The sequence below is a fragment of the Pinus tabuliformis genome, chromosome 4_2 (genome assembly GCF_031772625.1).
Source record: "Pinus tabuliformis cultivar Carrire ecotype Pingquan chromosome 4_2, CPIR1, whole genome shotgun sequence".
Classification (NCBI taxonomy): domain Eukaryota; kingdom Viridiplantae; phylum Streptophyta; class Pinopsida; order Pinales; family Pinaceae; genus Pinus; species Pinus tabuliformis.
The window spans coordinates 530,495,071-530,513,238 of record NC_142304.1 but is presented as its reverse complement, the minus strand read 5'-3'; positions in this window follow the sequence as shown (position 1 = coordinate 530,513,238).

Below are 18,168 nucleotides of genomic sequence, written 5' to 3'. Positions count from 1 at the left end.
TTCCTGTCCCATGAGCTCCTCATGTAATGTGAGACCAACACCGCCAAGTCTCTCAACACTCGCACTAAGTGCATCTAACTCTTAATCTTGTTCTTTTATGAGAAAAACTTGTTTGTTTGATTCTGATGTAAGAAATTCATCATTATATGAGGTCATAACTCGATTTGGTTTTGCAATCGGATGATCATCTGACAATCTTAGAAGCTTTTGGTGCATGCCATTCAAACTGATATTAGTTTGCACATATTTTCTCAGTGTCCCAATATATGTTTGGATCTGCTCGGTATTATAATTACACAGAAGACATTGCTCCACTGCAGAACTCTCCTCGTGGCCCTTTCTAGACTCTTCGGAGAATCCATTTCTCATAATTCCTTTTCTGTCAGAATACTCATTATTTAAGCCTCCATCATTGGCGAAGCTGTGTTCTTTATCAGTTACAGAACTGTGTTCCTTACCAATTATAGAGCCGCCATCTTCATCTGGTCTCTTGAGAATAGAATCCACGAATTCCCTCTTCCATTATGCAAGCTCTTTCCTGAGAGCATTACTCAAAGCTTGTTTCAACTTCTTCAATTCATCAATAAGAACTGCTATCCCCGTAGCATTAAATAAATGAATGAATTGGTATTGTATTCACACCCAACTTTTCAATTGGCCTTGATGATGGCCTTCAATACTTCAGAGTGGCTTTGATGGTGGAGCGCGTCTGTCGGTTTTCGAGTCTTCTAGCAGGCGAGACAAAAAAAAGTGAAAAACATGATATGCGATGTGTGTATCCATATCTGATTGTAGTGACTTCATCACTTTGGAAAATAGCATTAAGACTATAGAAATGCTTCCATCCATTTTTTTCTGGTATGGCGATGTTAGAAGATTTGTTATTACTTTCCCTCAACCTACAATCGTATTGAAATTATTTGAGTTTCCCCCTTTCTCGTAAGGTTTGAATCCATATTTTCTGTAGACCTCCCACACATTATGCTGTCTTGATCGATAAACATAGGCCTTTGTTGTGCAATATGACCCCTCATTCTATGCTTTCAATCGAGCATTTATTATTCAGGTGAGCATCATGTTCATTTATGAGATATCAAAAGTTAGCAGATGTAACAGGTGTATTAGCTATAGCAACAGATATGTTGCACCCTTGCCTGCGTTTAATATGATGCATTGGATTTCTGTACACATGCAGACAATTTTATGTCTTATCTAGGAAATTAATATGGCTAAATGTATTGTAATTTAAGGGATTTGATATGGTGTTGCCTTCGCAGGTGCGCTTGTAGGTGGGCCGTCTTATTAATAAAATGATTTTTCTTTTTGGGAGGGATAACCTTCCCAGTCATCCGATTCTGTTTTGGATCGGGTGGCGGTGTCTCTTCTTTATGGTGTGGAATATTTCTTCGGTTGTTTGATTTCTTAAATTCCCTTAGAGTAATCATTTAATAGCCATAAGAATCTCAAGATACATTCAATAAATTTGTTTAACGATTTATTTTGTTAAAAGCAATCCATTTAATTCTTCTAACATAAGTTATGATTGCTTAAACAGATACTTAAATATTTCACTCTATAGCACAAAATTTCAATTTATCTTTATCCTTAAAAATCATGAATCTGTAGAATTAATATTGGTGTGACATATAATGATGAATAAATTTCTTTCGAAATTCAAGTACCTTCTTAACACAATAATGCCACCAATATTCTTAAGCTTTAGTCATTCGAATTTGGATTTTACATTGAGACAATTCTCTAAGTTTTATTCTGACATCATTATTACCTTCTAACTCATGTTTTCCATGGTTTTATACTACAAAATTTGTGATTGTTGATAATTTATGGTTTAATTATTGTAATTTATGGTTTAAGTATTGTGATTGTTGATGATTTATGATAAAAATATATCTTATTAAACTCATAAACTCTGATAATAAGGATAACTTATTAACCTTATTAGACTTTGATAATAATTATTATTGAGTATATTGGTTCTTATTTTATGCTTCTTCAGTGATGAATCTTGAGTTACAGTAGTGTTTTTATTTCTCGTACAAGGTTTCTAGATCAACCTTCTTTTCTTTACAGTTCATCAACTTTCTTTTTCATCACATTTTGATAATTGATCTGGCTTTGGTAGACTAATATACTTGTTAAATTAGCTATAGCCAGCTTATTTCTTAAGAATCATTACAAAAGTCTGATATTAAATAAGTGAGACCTGAAATTCCAGGGGTATCACCATTTGTTTTGGAGGATCAACTGTAAGTGTTTGGCTGGTATAAGTTAAAGTTTGGTGCACTCATTAGTTCCTCATTGGTTTTCTCATGCATCATTATAGACAACAGATTATTTGGTTTAGATACCGGTTCTTTCCTCGGTGGTTCTCTGCTCTCATTAGAATCTCATTACACGGTAAAACCACTATCTCATTTTTTGGAGTTGTTGTGCTTGCATAGCTCTCTACATTACAACCATATAGCAAAGCAAAATTCTAAATGAGTCACATAATTAAGATATAGTTTTATTATGACTCATTGATTCAATGGAAAAGTATAATCTTATAATCTTGAAGGTGATAATCTACCCATAATTGACGATGTATAATTCTATGAAAGATCGCACTATTGATATGGTATACTGGCATGTTTTTGTAACAAATCTTTAATGCTGGTGTAACTACTCACCACCGGTTCATTTTACAACACAGTTTACATAGCACTTGAAGTAATTGGATAATTGAAGTTGAAATTGTCACCAATTAAAGTGCTCTAAAATAGTGAAATCTGTTCCAATTCATAATGGATAAATTCTAATATCTTATTACCTTTAGCTGATCATTGTTCACTTGCATCTGTTCATTACTTTATTGTTCAATCTGATCTAAAAACATAGAGATAACATTCCTTGAATGTTGATCATACTATTCACTAATTATTTGGGTTGGATTGTTGTTCTCATTGTCCTTTAGCGATAGCAGTTGCTTGGCATTTTTGTGGTCTATTATTGCAAGAACACAATTCTCTCAATATGATCTTCTAATAAAGCATTGCAATTTCCATTCAGATTACATGTATCTACTCATTTACTACTCATATCATTTATTAAACATCATCAAGCTACCATTGAAGTCCCCTTCATTCTTGAGTAATCAGTTGGGTTTGCAGTATATATATATATATATATATATATATATATATATATATATATATATATATATATATATATATATATATATATATATATATATATATATATATATAATATATATATATAAACCATCGGATGGTATATTTTAGTCTCAGTGGCAAATCATACAGATTTGGATTTCAGTTTAGATGATGAGTATAATTGCATATAGTGGATAAAGTTGTCTAAGGAGAAATGGAAAGGAGAAACTTGCAATTTTTCTAAAAGGATGATAACTAATGATAGTTCATGTGATTATGGCCAACTTGGGTCAGATGCTTAAGGTGGTAGAGAAGAAGTATCACAACAAGGGTAAGAAATCAGTAAGAAGAGACAACCTATTTTAGAACATAATGGAAGAGTTTGGTATAATCATAACTTGGTACTCTAAACGTATCACTATAAGAGGATGATGCACATAAAGAAGAAAATATTGACAATCAACTAGTGAAGTTGAAAAATCATGGAGGTCATTTTTAGGAACCTGTAAGGTATGATAAAATAGAATGGAGAAGATAAGTTGTGTGCATAACAACATCTATAACAATGGGAGAGCCACATTGTAAAGTTTTCCATAAGTGACTAACTATATGAATGAATTATGGATAACAAGATGAAGGATCAAGAGATTTTATCTTAAAATGGGAAAAGATAAGCGGATTACACTTGGTAGCTATCTTAATGAATTTATAAGGATACTTGGTAGCTATCTTAATGTTGCTAGAAATTTTATAAGGATACCTTGAGAAGGATTGCGTACATAGTGACAAAATAAGTGAAAGTCAATTAATAGAGGTTGTTCTTGACTAATTTTCACTCATTATTTAATGAGTAGGACTTCCCACAACGTTAAAAGAGGTTGTTTCCACATAATTCCTCACATTTAAATTTTCATGGACAATGATGGTAGTAGTGTTTCCAACTGTTTCAAAATCTAAAATAATGATACTATTTAATAAGAAAGAGTCGTTTGCCCAACTTGAGGAAGTGTGAATTTATGATAAAGAAATCAAGTGGTATTGAGATACGAACTTGACAAACTCGACGAGATAAGAAAATATTTTGTGCATGAAGTGCTAATTGTTAAATAAGTCAACATGGATCAACAAATCCTCATACAAGTAAATTAAGCATGATATAAAGTTAAATCATGATGAAATAGTGTTTATATACAATTGCATATAGCGGTATTGGAATCAGTAAGCCAAAGGGTAATTCAATGTAAAACCAAGGGATTTTAATTTGGATTTAAATAATGATGGTATAACGAGAAATTAAGACTCAAGATCATGAAGTTCATGTACTTAGATGATTATACCGATGGGGTAAATGATCAGCTACCTAGTAGAAAGAAGTGGAAATGATTATTGAAAAGTAATTGACAACTTGATGAAAACATATGTTTCATGATATCATGGTAGGGAGATAATGATGTACATATGGTTCTTATAGTGAGAATGTATCCATATGATAATAGCGATATGCACAGTTATTATGACGTTATGTCAAGGTATATTGACATGTTCATTTACTACGTGATGATAGGTATTTAATGTTCAATACTCATGATGGATATGATATGCATAACGTGGCATAGGAATTATGATGCTATAATATGAGGATTATTGACATGTGGTTCAATTATGTGAAGTCATGATATGTCTTTGATATAATTATGTTGATGGTATAACTGAAGCATGCGATAGTTGCGTACAAATCTATGACATGCATGAGCATGCAGTTCGTTATTATTCATAATGTTGTGATTAACAAAGATGAACATTCTCATGATGACATGCAAGACTTGGCATGTGGATTATTTCCTATGATACTATGATGGTATGGTTAATGCATTGGATGCATGTTGAGGTGTGATGATTCACAGGACTCCATAAATGGGCCGAGAGGGCCGGTTTATTTGATGATCTCGTGCAAGCCCATACGAACAAGGGAGAATAAGTAACACCATATGGGCTGGGGACAAAACTCAATCAACACTACATATGCCAGTGGTTCCTTTGTCTTGTGAATAGCTCTTGATGGATAACTCTTGAAGGGCTATGGAACCATTTTGAGGAGGCCAAGTGCCTAATGTTCTAGGCTAGGTTCCTGTTATTGGATTGGGATGTCGAAGTCTAGAAGGGATGTAAAGGACTTTGATGCCTGCGGTTGTGCACCTTAGTAGTTGTGGAGGGAGTGGGCCAGCCTTGCGAGATGCCTGGAGTCATTGAGTACTGTACCAGATGCTTGCCTTGGGGTAGATGAGGTCTGAGTAAGGTGCGAGCCTTGGGGCCAACTTTGGATTAGGATACAGACCGGGCCAGGCTTATGCCTAGTGCCGAAAGTGGGAAAAAGGATAGAGATTCCTTGAGATTTCCCGGGGTGTTGGGGACTTTTGATGCCTGCTGGTTATACTAGTTCAGCAGAGGGTGTTGGCAGCATGAAGTAAATAAAAATAAATAATAATAAAAACATAACTTCGGGACGAAATTCCTTAAAGTCCCCTTAATAATAAATACTAAATAGTAAAAAAACATAACTTTGGGATGAAGTCCCTTAAAGTGGGAGAGTATGTAATATCCCTCCCCTTAATAATAAATAATAAATAATAAAATAATAATAAAAATAATAAATAATAATATAAATAATAAATAATAAATCACTTAAATAATAAAAATAATAAATCATAAATGATATTAAAAATATATACAAATAATAATAATAATAATAATAATAAAAATAAAAATGGTTATTCTCTAAATAAGAATAAATAGAAATAAAACAAGAAAAACAGGAAAACGAAGAAAATAAAACAAGAAATCTAAAGAAAAGAAAAGAAATAAAACAAGAAAACTAAAAAAATCAAAAGAAAAGTAAAGAAAGCTAAAAATCAAAGTCGCATGTAGACACATGGAGTGTGTGCATGTGGTTCCTCATCCAATGTTTGCTCTATTTATTAGAGGTGAAGAGGATGGGAGGCATTCCATCTTTCCAAGTTTCTATCTTTCATTCTCTTGTGAGAATGGTATTCTAAGACTTAGGAGTCACTGGTAGTAGTACGTTGATTGAGGGCTTGAGGGTGGCCAGTTGTAGCAAATCCTTGCATAATTGAGCCTACGGTTGGGTGGAGAGTCGTCCCCAAAACCTTGTTGTCATCTAGTAGACTTCGATCACAGGTAATATAGGTATGTGCTTATTTGTTTGATTGTGATTTTAAATAGGAAATTAACTTTATATTTACTTTGTACTATTACACGCAGACCGTTGGCCCATGGTAAAGTGCAATGGCATGAAACTGGCAAAACCGGAGGCCAGATCAAGAAATGGAGGTGGATTCTAATATGCGATTAGCGCTATCGCAGGGTGACCCCCTCAGTGAAGGAAAGCCCCGGAACGCTCGGACCCGAAAACGCTATAAAACTCGGAAAATTAACTGTTTTAGTTTCGTGGCACGGATTCCCCAAAACCGGCAGTATATCAGAAGGCTTCAAGGCGGTAAGCAGTTTTCACTGAGTCCTGCCTGATGCCACACATCGAGCGACATGTGTTCAGCGGAAGAGAGAGAAAACCGCCCGCATCAGACGGGTAAATGTCGTGTGACTTGTCCGCCCGATATGAAGGATGACCACAGGATCTGGGGGGTCCAGATTGACGGTGGAGATATGTCACGATGACTGACTGGATTTGACAGGTAAAATATCAAGATGATAGGGATCTGAAGCGCGACATGGATGATGAGTTGGCAAACGATTCGTGTTCGCGGGCGATCTTGAAGCAAAAATATTTAATGACCATTCGAGTATGATTCAGGGAATCTGACACCTAGTTTGTTAGTAAACAGGTGGCCACCTCCCTGCAAGGCTTTACCCATCGATGATGACGCAGAGCAGAGGAATTCGAACGGATAGAGGAAAGGAAACCAGATGGTTGAGAAGCAGGAACGAGCAGTCAAAGAGTAGACTGGCTTTAAAGCCATGAACTGACAGAAGCAAAAGGGGGCAACACACAGTGAGGTAGACAGTGAAGAGAGGCAGAAAGATAATAGCAGAGAACAGAGAGTAGAAGCTGAGCTGACCTGAAGGCAACATCGAGCCAGACAGAGCCAGAGAGAGTCAGAGAGTCTGTGTACTCCATTGAAGGCTTGAGAGGTTCAAGCAAGCTCCTCGGTATAGACCTGTCATACTACTGTGACCCTCAGAGGTCGAGTTCAGTAAGGAGAATCTGTGCACTCCATTCCTACTGACTTCATTTTGTTAGTGAGACTCAAATCGAGCTCACTGTTGTAAAAAATATGCTTGAAAACATAATAGAGAGGCCACCACTGAAAGGCTGGATCAGGAGACATAGCCCAGGAGCATTGGGTGAACTCCTTATTAAACTTGTTTTGTTTACATGTTTGACTATTATGTTTTCTCTGATTGCCTCATTGTTTATGTATTCTAGCATTCTTATCGATCCATTGCATAAGTAACATAGGCACCTCCATGCACATGAGTCTGTAATACCTTTCATTCTTTATCCTGGATAAATTCCAGATCAGACGAGGTCGAAGAACAGTGGAGCACCCTGCAGAACACCCACCCCGATCAACCAAACTGCATATCAATGCCTGAATTTCTCAAAAAGTCAGAAACACTCACATGCATCTGGGAGATGACATTGGAAGATCATAACCGCTTCCGCGAGGAAACGATTGTCGCAATTTCTAAGTTGGGGCCTTCATTTGGAAAAGAAGGCAAAAGTGTAGCAGAAGTAGCCCCGCATGACTCAAGACCAACACAACTAGAGGAAGAATCAGTAGCACCGAAAGAAGAAGAACCAGCACAACAACAAGAAATAACAGCAGAGTCTCCACCAGGAACAAAAACAGAGCCGACAACACTTGAGATAGATGGTTAGGGCCTCTTGGGGCCTTCATTTTGAATTTTGGACTTTGGAGGGAAGAAAGGTCAAGAATAGGTGGTGGGGATAATGGTTCAGGTTACGGAGATGATAACCAAAGGAAAGGGACATGAACCAGGAGTGAACGAGAAATTGCGGCAAGGTGGTGGAAGAATACAAAAGAAACCGAGCAAGGGAAATAGAAGCCATCTGATTGTGGAGTCAGCCGAGCGGAACTGGCAGTGGGAATGTAGAGTAAAGGATAAAAGGAAAAATATAGCATGAGGAAGAGGTTGGCAATGAAGTGGGTGAGAAAGGGTAGGACTATCCTCTTCTCTACTTATGTCCATTCTCGTGAGTTGCATTCTATGAAAATGTACTCTTTGTGTATTTTATGAACATGGTTCAAGCCTTTTATACTCTGTCATGTACTCTCTTATATTTCAGTTAATGAAAGAAGCAATTTTGGTTGCTTATTATATTGTTGTGTTCCTTATGGGTTATTTAATTTTTAAATGAATGATCAATAACTAGGTAGTTTCTTACGATGGTATGAGAAGAATGACAGTCTTAGATAGTACTGAGAATTGAGTGTGATGAGCTATTGTTGTACACTATTTGCATTTACTTGATACCCCACCCAACTCCATCTAAATTTGGTAGCGTGACGCCTCGATTGAGATTCCTTTCCCTATGGGTAAGGTGAAAATGCTAGCATTGTCCTAGACTACAACGGAGCCTTGTTGGCCCCTTGAGCCTGAACAACCTAGGGTCTCTTCCATGTTGTCATTTTTGTCCCAACACACCTAAATAGGGCCACAACAAGTTTTCCCAAACATATACAAAAAATGTTATTAATAAGATGCATAGAAGTTGCTATAGAATTTATGGTGGCCATAGCACATCTCATGCCATTTAGAAAATTAGATAATTGGTTTTAAATTTCCTCTTCTAATTATCACATGATTCCATGTGCACTTGATCCTGACGAGAGTTCAAGGTAGTCTTGCTGAAACATCTACCTAGACGTTGACCTTAACAAATGCACTAATGTCCTCACCCCTGATCGAGTATGGATAAGACCTTTTCATTAGAATATATAAATATGGACTTTCACTCTTGTTCTAGAGGATAGTTTGGAGATTTCCATGAAACTATAAGTTGCTATATCTGTCAAGAAAAATGCTATTGAAATACAAGACCATTATTGTGAGATTTTCCCATTATAACCAATGCTTATAACCACTAGCTACAATGTAAACATTGCCCTTCTAATAGTCTACAACATCATCAAATGATAATTACATCAGGTCTTGAAATGATGACTTTGCAAATGAAAGTAGTCTATTGCAATTAATTTTCCCATGAACTGGAAACAATGTATTCATACCATAAATATAAATATGTTTAAAAACAATATACAATATAAGAATGTATGTAAGGCTTAGCATGAAAAAGTTTTTGCAGCCCCAAATTTATGAACAAGTCTTTTTGGGAGACTCCAAATCAATGTTGTTGGCCATGTGTTAAGGCTCAAATTAACATATCGGGTGAATTGTCTATTTGCATTGAGTTGAGAGTAACATAGCCATCTACATAGGATTTAGATACTAGTAAATGGAAATCTCAACAAGAGGTGTTTTAGCCATTTCTGTAAGTATAGTTGTAACTGCATTTTTATACTTTGTATACATTGGGCCTTCCTTTGTGAAGTTTTCCAATGAAAGTTAGAGCTGAAGGAAAATGTGAAAGTGGGCCTCCCCAAGTAGTGGAGGTGACAGTGTTCAATTACTTTATGAAGACAAAACAAACTCCTTTAGCTTATTCAAGTTATGTTTTGTGCTTAGATGTAAGTAGGAAAAAAGAAACCCAACTATCTTCGAGCAGAGGTGAGCATGATACTATTCTATGTATTATGCAATGGCTGTTTAAAAGAAAACACAATTGCAAAAAAAATCTTTAGGTGCCAATATATGCCTAGTCAAGGTTTGAACATGTGAAATTTCTAGGTGCCCATATATAGCATTTCCATGGAAAAAGGTAATTAAATTATGTGGTTGACATTTATAGAAGGAGCGGATTAACAAAACACCAAATCACTAGCCATTCTACACTAGAAGAGTTGTTTTAAAAGGACACTGGAATGATATTTAATCCAATTATCTATGCAAGCATTACAAACCAATTTTTATCTAGTCTCTCTAGGTGCTAAAACATGTTGAATAACTACATCAAAGTTAAGCTAGAATTGAACCTTGCCTAACTATGAAGAACTTGATGCTTCCCACTATAGAATCCAACCCCTTTAAACATTAAATTGAAAAAGATATAATGTAATTTATTAAACTTATACGTGCATGTCATAAGACCATTTAATATAACCTCCATAAATGAAATCACACATAAAATATAAATATAAATCACCACTTCTTATTAAAATAAATATTACAAACATATAATAATATTGAACTAGTAATCAATCACAATGATTTCGGTGCCATAAACCAAGACCCTTATTATGTCCGAACAAAGATATACATGAATAATATGATAGAGAAAATAAAAATTAATCTTCGAGGTTACTTGCACGGAAAAGAAATACTTAAACATGGAAATATGCTTTAATCCACTTATCTATACACAAGTCACACTCAACAAAACAAGTCCACATATAAACAATAAATACATCAAAAGTAAATCTTCATGAAAATTGAACTTTCCACTTATCTATACACAAGTAACACCAAAACAAGTCCACATATAAACAATAGATACATCAAAAGTAAATCTTTGCTTCCCGTTATGAGATTCCACTAAAAACAAAGATCACATTTTATTAAAATAAATAATCATGAAATATTAATACAATAACAGACAATAATATTGACTGGATAATCAATCAAAAGGTTTGGGTTGCCACAAACGTCCAAGATCCTTAATCTGCTGGAACCAACAAAGATACGACAAAATATGAGAAAAATTCATCCGAGTCCGGCGGCCCACTTGCACTGCTTAATAATAAGTGACAGCTTGTTCTAGTAATAATTGCTTCTTCATGAGCACCTTGCTGGTGCATTAATCTAACAAACTTCAGAGAGATTGTTTTCAAAATCCTGAATTAGGTTTTCAAAATATTGGCCCGTCGAAGTGATCAAATTTGTGCAACACCTTTTTCCCAGTCGAAGTATCAGCGTCAGCTTTAAGGGTGCTTTCTATATGGTCTTGCAACGCTTGTTCAACGCAGTGATGAAGTCGTTCTAAACTTCTTTCAGCTTCACCTTGCAGGAATTCGAAAAGATTTTGTTTTTTGCGAACAATATCAGCTTCCTGATCATGATCGTTGGTTGCCGGGGTTAAATAATAACCATATGCATATGTCCATTTAAGCATGTGCCTGCATTCTGCTATCTGCAACCATGCATCTACCACACATTCGAACTTTGTTAAACCAGATCGACTCATTCTCGTCTGTTTACACTCATTCAATCTTTTAATCTCTACCTCTCGCACAGCCTGCAGATCAGATAACGCCTTTTCCTCTGACTTTTCATTTTCCTTCCATCTTTCCATATAAAATACCAACCTATCTGATGAAGAAGATGTTTTAGCTGCAAACCTTTTCCTAGAATCGACTGAGGCCGAATTCCTGGATTGATTCCCTGCATCAATTCTTCCTGATGTTGTTGCAACCTTATTAGGACCATTTTTTGACTGTGTCGCAGCCTATTGGATGATGAGACTCCTCTAAACAATTCCAGCCGACATTGGTGATTGTCGCTTGATTTTGACTGTAATTTAAAATAGTGGTTACAACCCAAAGTAAAGTTGTTTCCCCACCATATATTTCACCGAGGAGAAGCATTCTGGTGTCATTATTACTTTTTTTTGAGGAGAAACATTCCGTTGTCATTATTAATGTGAGCATTAATGACAACCCAAATATAGATAATAATAGTAGAAATCCCTCAAAATACCTCAAATAGATTCATACATCTAAATAACATCCATACCATCCATAATGAATACATCATCACTATATACACCAATCCACACATTACACATGCAATCCTTTCATTATTAGGATGATCCTATTACATATACATTTACATATTCCATAGTAAGGCCGAGAATGCAAAATATGTTCATTTAAGGCCTCAAAATGACTCTTGATGTTTTTGACTTGAAATTTTACAAACTAGGACTGCTAGAAAAATAGTCTTGTGCATTGATTCCTCCACTTTTTCTACTTTGAAAGCATCAAGATGGATGGAAAAGAAGATACTCATCCAATCCAGATCATACACCCCCATTTTGGGAGGATTTTGGTCCCCAAAAGCATCTACTGAATGAGGTGAGTATATTTTGATGAAAACTTGACTAAACTGAGAGGCAGGGTGACTCAATTTCGTACATTCATGGACATCAAAATTATTTTCTTGTAGTTGATTGTCTGAAAAATTAAATGAGCATATTAAAACATAATTATCAATAGATTTAATATGCGAACATCAAGTAATAAGTTAACCTAAATATCACTTATCTCGATTAAAGGAATAACCTCTTCTATTTTTTCTTAGCTTGAAACACATCAACGTAAGTCTAGTCACACCTCAAGTGTTTTGTTAGGGGAAAAAGATGACAAGTATACCAAGCTTTTGATAATATGGCTTAAACACATTCCCTCGTGTTACTCTCCTGTGAGCGAGCCTATTCAGTAACCCAACAGAGTCCCCTCAAGGAGATGCAAGCATTGTTTCGTTGCCAGTAGACCTGTTTAATATCACGATGAAGTTGTTTGCATCACCTCGTTGTGGAGGAAGCCTTTCTCTTCTTCAATCTTTATTTTATTTCCTTAAAGGTATGCTTGAAGCATTTATTGAATACTTGTAGTATGGGTGGAAGAGGCATTGTGATTTATTGAGAACAAGAGAGGTTGTTCCTTGTTTAAGCAATTTGAAATATAACTGAAGTTAACATGTGCATTTTGAAGTTTTCTCCTCTCCTTTTTTTACTTCGTATATTCAAGATATCGAAACGCCATTAAATACAAGGCTTTGTTGGAATGAAGATCCTAATAAAGATATGGGCTTTGTTAGGTCCCTATAATACTAGTGTATTCCCTTATTATTATTGTCATTATAACCCTTATTGTTATTGTTGTGCCCATGTTGTCCCCATATTGTTATTATTGTGCCCCATAGAAACCCACTATTGTTATTGTTGTGCCCTTACATTATTATTGTTATGTTGGGTCTCATTATATTGTGACCACTTAGACTCCTATATATAGAAAGGAGGTCTTGTCATTTGTGTCATACAAGAATTGTTCTGTTGGAAATATTGAGGAGGAGGGGGTGAATCAGTATTCCTTTTCATTTGTTATTTTTACGAGTTAAATAATTTATATTTAGAACACAAATGAACAATAGGAATAAATGCTTTTATTAATATAATCTTTACAATAAATCTGGTATAATATATATAAGGCTCCAATATGTTTCCAAGCACCAACTTGGTCTTTTGTGAGGTTCCAACCTCTAGGGTACCAACCCTATCTTCTCAAGGCACGACCTTGTGTTTAGGAGCACCAACTCCAAGGACACCAATCCTTCCAATTCTGGGGCACCAACCCCAAGGGCTCCAACCCTATCTTGTCAAGGCACCAACTTTGTTTATTTGAGGCTCCAACCTTCAGGGCACCAACCCTCTGGGCTCCAACCCACTCCTATATTTTGTCTAGATATTTTTGATAGTAATTCTCTGCTCCCAACAACTTCTTCACTGAATTCTGTCTATCTACACCTTCACTGTTACATCAATGACAACCTGTCTTCATATGAAGGAGTCTTCACAACTCTTCATATTTCCCTAACAGAGTTTGCAAAGTTACCTCATGACGATTTCAAATAGGCATAATGATCTCCAATAATGTTTCCAAGATTTGTTGAAGCTTTCCAACAAGATATTTGCGTTAAGCCTCAATGTATGCACAAAAGCGATTCTCTGTTTTCAAGCCTATGTTCTTTACTGTTGTGGTAATTTTTTCAAGCGTGACTGCTTCTCACTGTTCTTGCTATCATGATCTCTTACTTCCCAGAACCAGACTCACAAACGCTTCAATGTCGGTGCTGGCTACTGCTCCCTTCAAACGATGTTAGATGAAACTTTATTTTTCCCCTTCACAGAATTGTTCTTCAGGTTGTGTTATGTACTTGATTTATTCATCACAGGTCCAAGCCTTTCAAAGATTAACCCAATCAACAGAATTGCCTCGTCCTTCGGCTTCCTCCTGTCCTGCTGGACCTTCGGCTTCCTTCTGTCCTGCTGGACCTTCGGCTTCCTTCTGTCCTGCTGGACCTACGGCTTAATTTTTTCCTTCTGCTCACATCTCTCTCACTCAATCTTCAGCTTCCTTTGTACCTTCATCGTCTGCCAGAACTTTAGCTTCTCGACCTTTCGACTTCTTCTTTCATTCGCTTGACCTTCCGGATTCCTCTGTTCCTTCAAGTTCACGAGTTGTGAACTGTTACCTCTTCTTTGTGATAGATGCCCGAGATACGTTACCCATATGGAGGTCCCACATGCCACGTTATCACCTTTAATCGCGATCGCAACTTCATGAAAAAATGGAGTTATTCCTTTAATCCCTCAAACGAACGTTGGTCCCACGTGAACTTCTTGGGTCCACTTAGTCCCAATTCTTATTGGATTAATTCTCCACCGTTGATCTCATCATTAATCCGACGGTTGTTGATCCACCCGCTCAACAAACCCAATCGCCGATCCTCCATCGTTTGATCAAGGTGCATTGGATCCAATGGTTCACAACGATATCGGCCGGGGAACTTTCACGATGATTAACCACCCTTATGGAGCCGATAAGGATTATAAATCCTTGATGTATAAAAGTTTGGGTCCGTTTTAAGATTAACGTCTGATCACTTTATGACCCGATATCCATTAGATATATGAGGTCATCAAATCTACGGTGTGTGGGTCTTCAACTAGCACATGGTTTAAAGACAGGCCTAACCCCCACCGTTGACTGTGACGTAAGTGTTTGAAAAATGAGATCGACGGCTAGGATTTAGTGCGGGCCTTCAGCCACGATCAAAGCATCTGTACACTCCTAACCTCTGCTCTTCTAATAGCTGTTGCTCCTGTGACCCCTCTTCACTCTTTCGCTCTTCCGATAGCTGTTGCTCCTGTGGCTTATCTTCCTGTGACCTCCGATAACTCTGTTTATTCTCCTCCGCTGTTTGCTTCATATCGGTTCTTCTTGGGCATATATTACATGCGATACTTCCGATATGACTCCTCTGATGTTTTTTCTTTTCTTGTCTGATATCGTTGTTTCTTTGATAACACTTACCCTTGGGCATATGCGATAACCTGCTTTCTTGATGGCTTCTGATGAACTCTTCCTCTTATTCTTTGGCTTCTTGCTCCTGTTGATTTACTGGTTCTACTACGTCATTTGTTGTTCAATTGTTGTTCAATTGCTATTCAATTGCTGTTCAATTGACCTCCTGCTGTTTAATTGCTGTTCAATTGGCCTCTTGCGTCATTTGTTGTTCAATCGCTGTTCAATTGACCTCCTGCTGTTCAATCCACTTGGGTCCTCCATCTCATCATATCATCATATATCAAACTTTCATCACTATTAATATTATGATCAATAGGCATCAATGGGCTATCATGTATCAAAGAATTTGCAATCACAAATGCTGCTATATTGACATCAATGACAACCTAGATTAAGATGTTCATTTTATGTAATGTAAAGGATGTTTCCCCCTGGAATAGACTACTTTTGAAGTCGTTGATCTATCTCTTCTATTTTTGTGAGCTTGTTGCATAACAATCGGTATGAGAGATTTGGATTCTAGGGTTTTGTTGCTTCAAACAGGTCATCGTGGAGTTTTTGCTATACATTTTGTTTCTAAGAAGCTACTGAAGCTGAAATTAAAACCCATTTGAGCCAAAATCGTGATAAACCTCGTGACCAAATTTCAGATCTTGTCTCACTATTGTTTCAAAGATACAAACTAAGGAAGTTAGAGTGTTTGGAGGCTCCAGAATTCGATCTCAAACATGTCAGCTTGGGAAAATAGTCATAACTTTCTCTTTGACCATCAGATTCCAATTTTGTAGGAAGTGACAGAAAGAGGACAAACTGTAGTTTGTTGGGTATCGTTTTCAGAAACGAAGGTAGAAACCGTGACATGTGGCACGTCGTACAAGTTCGCTCTACTAAGCTAGTCTATTATTCATTCTTTCTATATCAAGATACATTGTCCACTCATTTTTCAAATTATTGGCATGAACCATCCCTTTGTTTTGCCAGTTAATTAATAATTTTCAACAGGGTTCTCCATTGTTGGTTGATATTTTTGCCATATTCCATTGCTTCCATGGTAACATGACTCTATGGATATGGAAGCAATATTTATTCTTGACTGTATTATTCGGCCATGATAATGGGAACAAATTCCATAAATAATGGTGTCTTATTTAGAGGAGTAAATTTAAATTTAGGTTATGGTGCCAAATTGTGTCCGAAAAACATCCTTGTAAAAAGGTGCCCTCTATATATTTAGTTACCCAAATAGAGAATTATTTCATAAAAGGCTTATTTGGTATTCTTTATTCGTTCATGAATTACCTAATTATTTGGAACAATCGCTTCTAAAGAAACTGTGTTAAGGACATCTATGTAAATATTATTCATGTAGATTTGTACAACTGATTCCACCATATTTGAAGCTGTGGAATTGTAATGAATGTGAAAGGACTAGACCTTAGCCTTTATATATCTCCATGTGGTTCATTGTTTTAGACGTTAGCCTTTATATATCTCCATGTGGTTCATTGTTTTGATATTTGTATGCGATTTTGTTTTAAATGTGTTCTTTTCAGGAGGGGTATATGTGTTGAAGATATTTCCACCAATGTGATGTTGCATTTTGATCCACGGTCTATAAGGTAGTTATCCTTTAATTCTCTTTTTATTGGTGAAAAACTAGTTTTTCATAAAAGATTTGTTTCTTACAATGGTCCTATGCAAGATTTTCTTCATGGTTTCTCCTCCATTTCACGGCTTTCAATCCAAAACTCATGCAAAGTCCTGTTAACTCTTGTACCAAAATCAAACTGCATGCAAACTAGTTTCCTTTTTCGGTAAGGCATGTTTTGAGGAAAATTTAAGCCTTGAAGAGGAAAGAAAATTTAGTAGATTAGATTCAGTAGATAGAGCCAAGACGTAGATCATATCCAAGAAAAGGAGAAAAATTCATCCGAGCCCAGCGGCCCACTTGCACTGCTTAATAATAAGTGACTGCTGGTTCTAGTAATAATTGCTTCTTCATGCGCACGCTGCTGGTGCATTAATCCGACTAACTTCGGAGAGATTGTTTTCAAAAGCCTGAATTAGGTTTTCAAAATATTGGCCCGTCGATTTTGTGAGCTTTTCAAGCCTGATACAGAAGTCATCAAAATCGCGCAACGCCTTTTTCCCAGTCGAAGTATCAGCGTCAGCTTTAAGGGCGATTTCTATCTGCGTCAGCTTTAAGGGCGATTTCATTTGAACTTTTTAAAACCAGATCGACTCATTCTCGTCTGTTACACTCATTCAATCTTTTAATCTCTACCTCTTGCACAGCCTGCAGATCAGATAACGCCTTTTCCTCTGTATTTTCATTTGCCTTCCATCTTTCCATATAAAATACCAACCGACAAACCTTTTCCTAGAATCGACGGAGGCCGAATTCCTGGATTGATTCCCTGCATCAATTCTTCCTGATGTTGTTGCAACCTGATCAGGAAGGAATAACCAATCACCAAGGCATAACCAACAGAATTGAAATTCACACGGGGACGTACATGTCATGTGCATACACCCTTGATTTTTCTCTATTGGTCGATCACACTTTGGACACGGCTTGGAATTACAAAATATCTAGTACGCATTGAGTGAATCACCATTATTAATTTGATCAATCCATTTTTTGACTGTGTCGCAGCCTATTGGACGATTTATTGATGTGTGAACAAAAGTTCGCCAACAATCTTGGCAAAATAAATGGTCGCAGTACT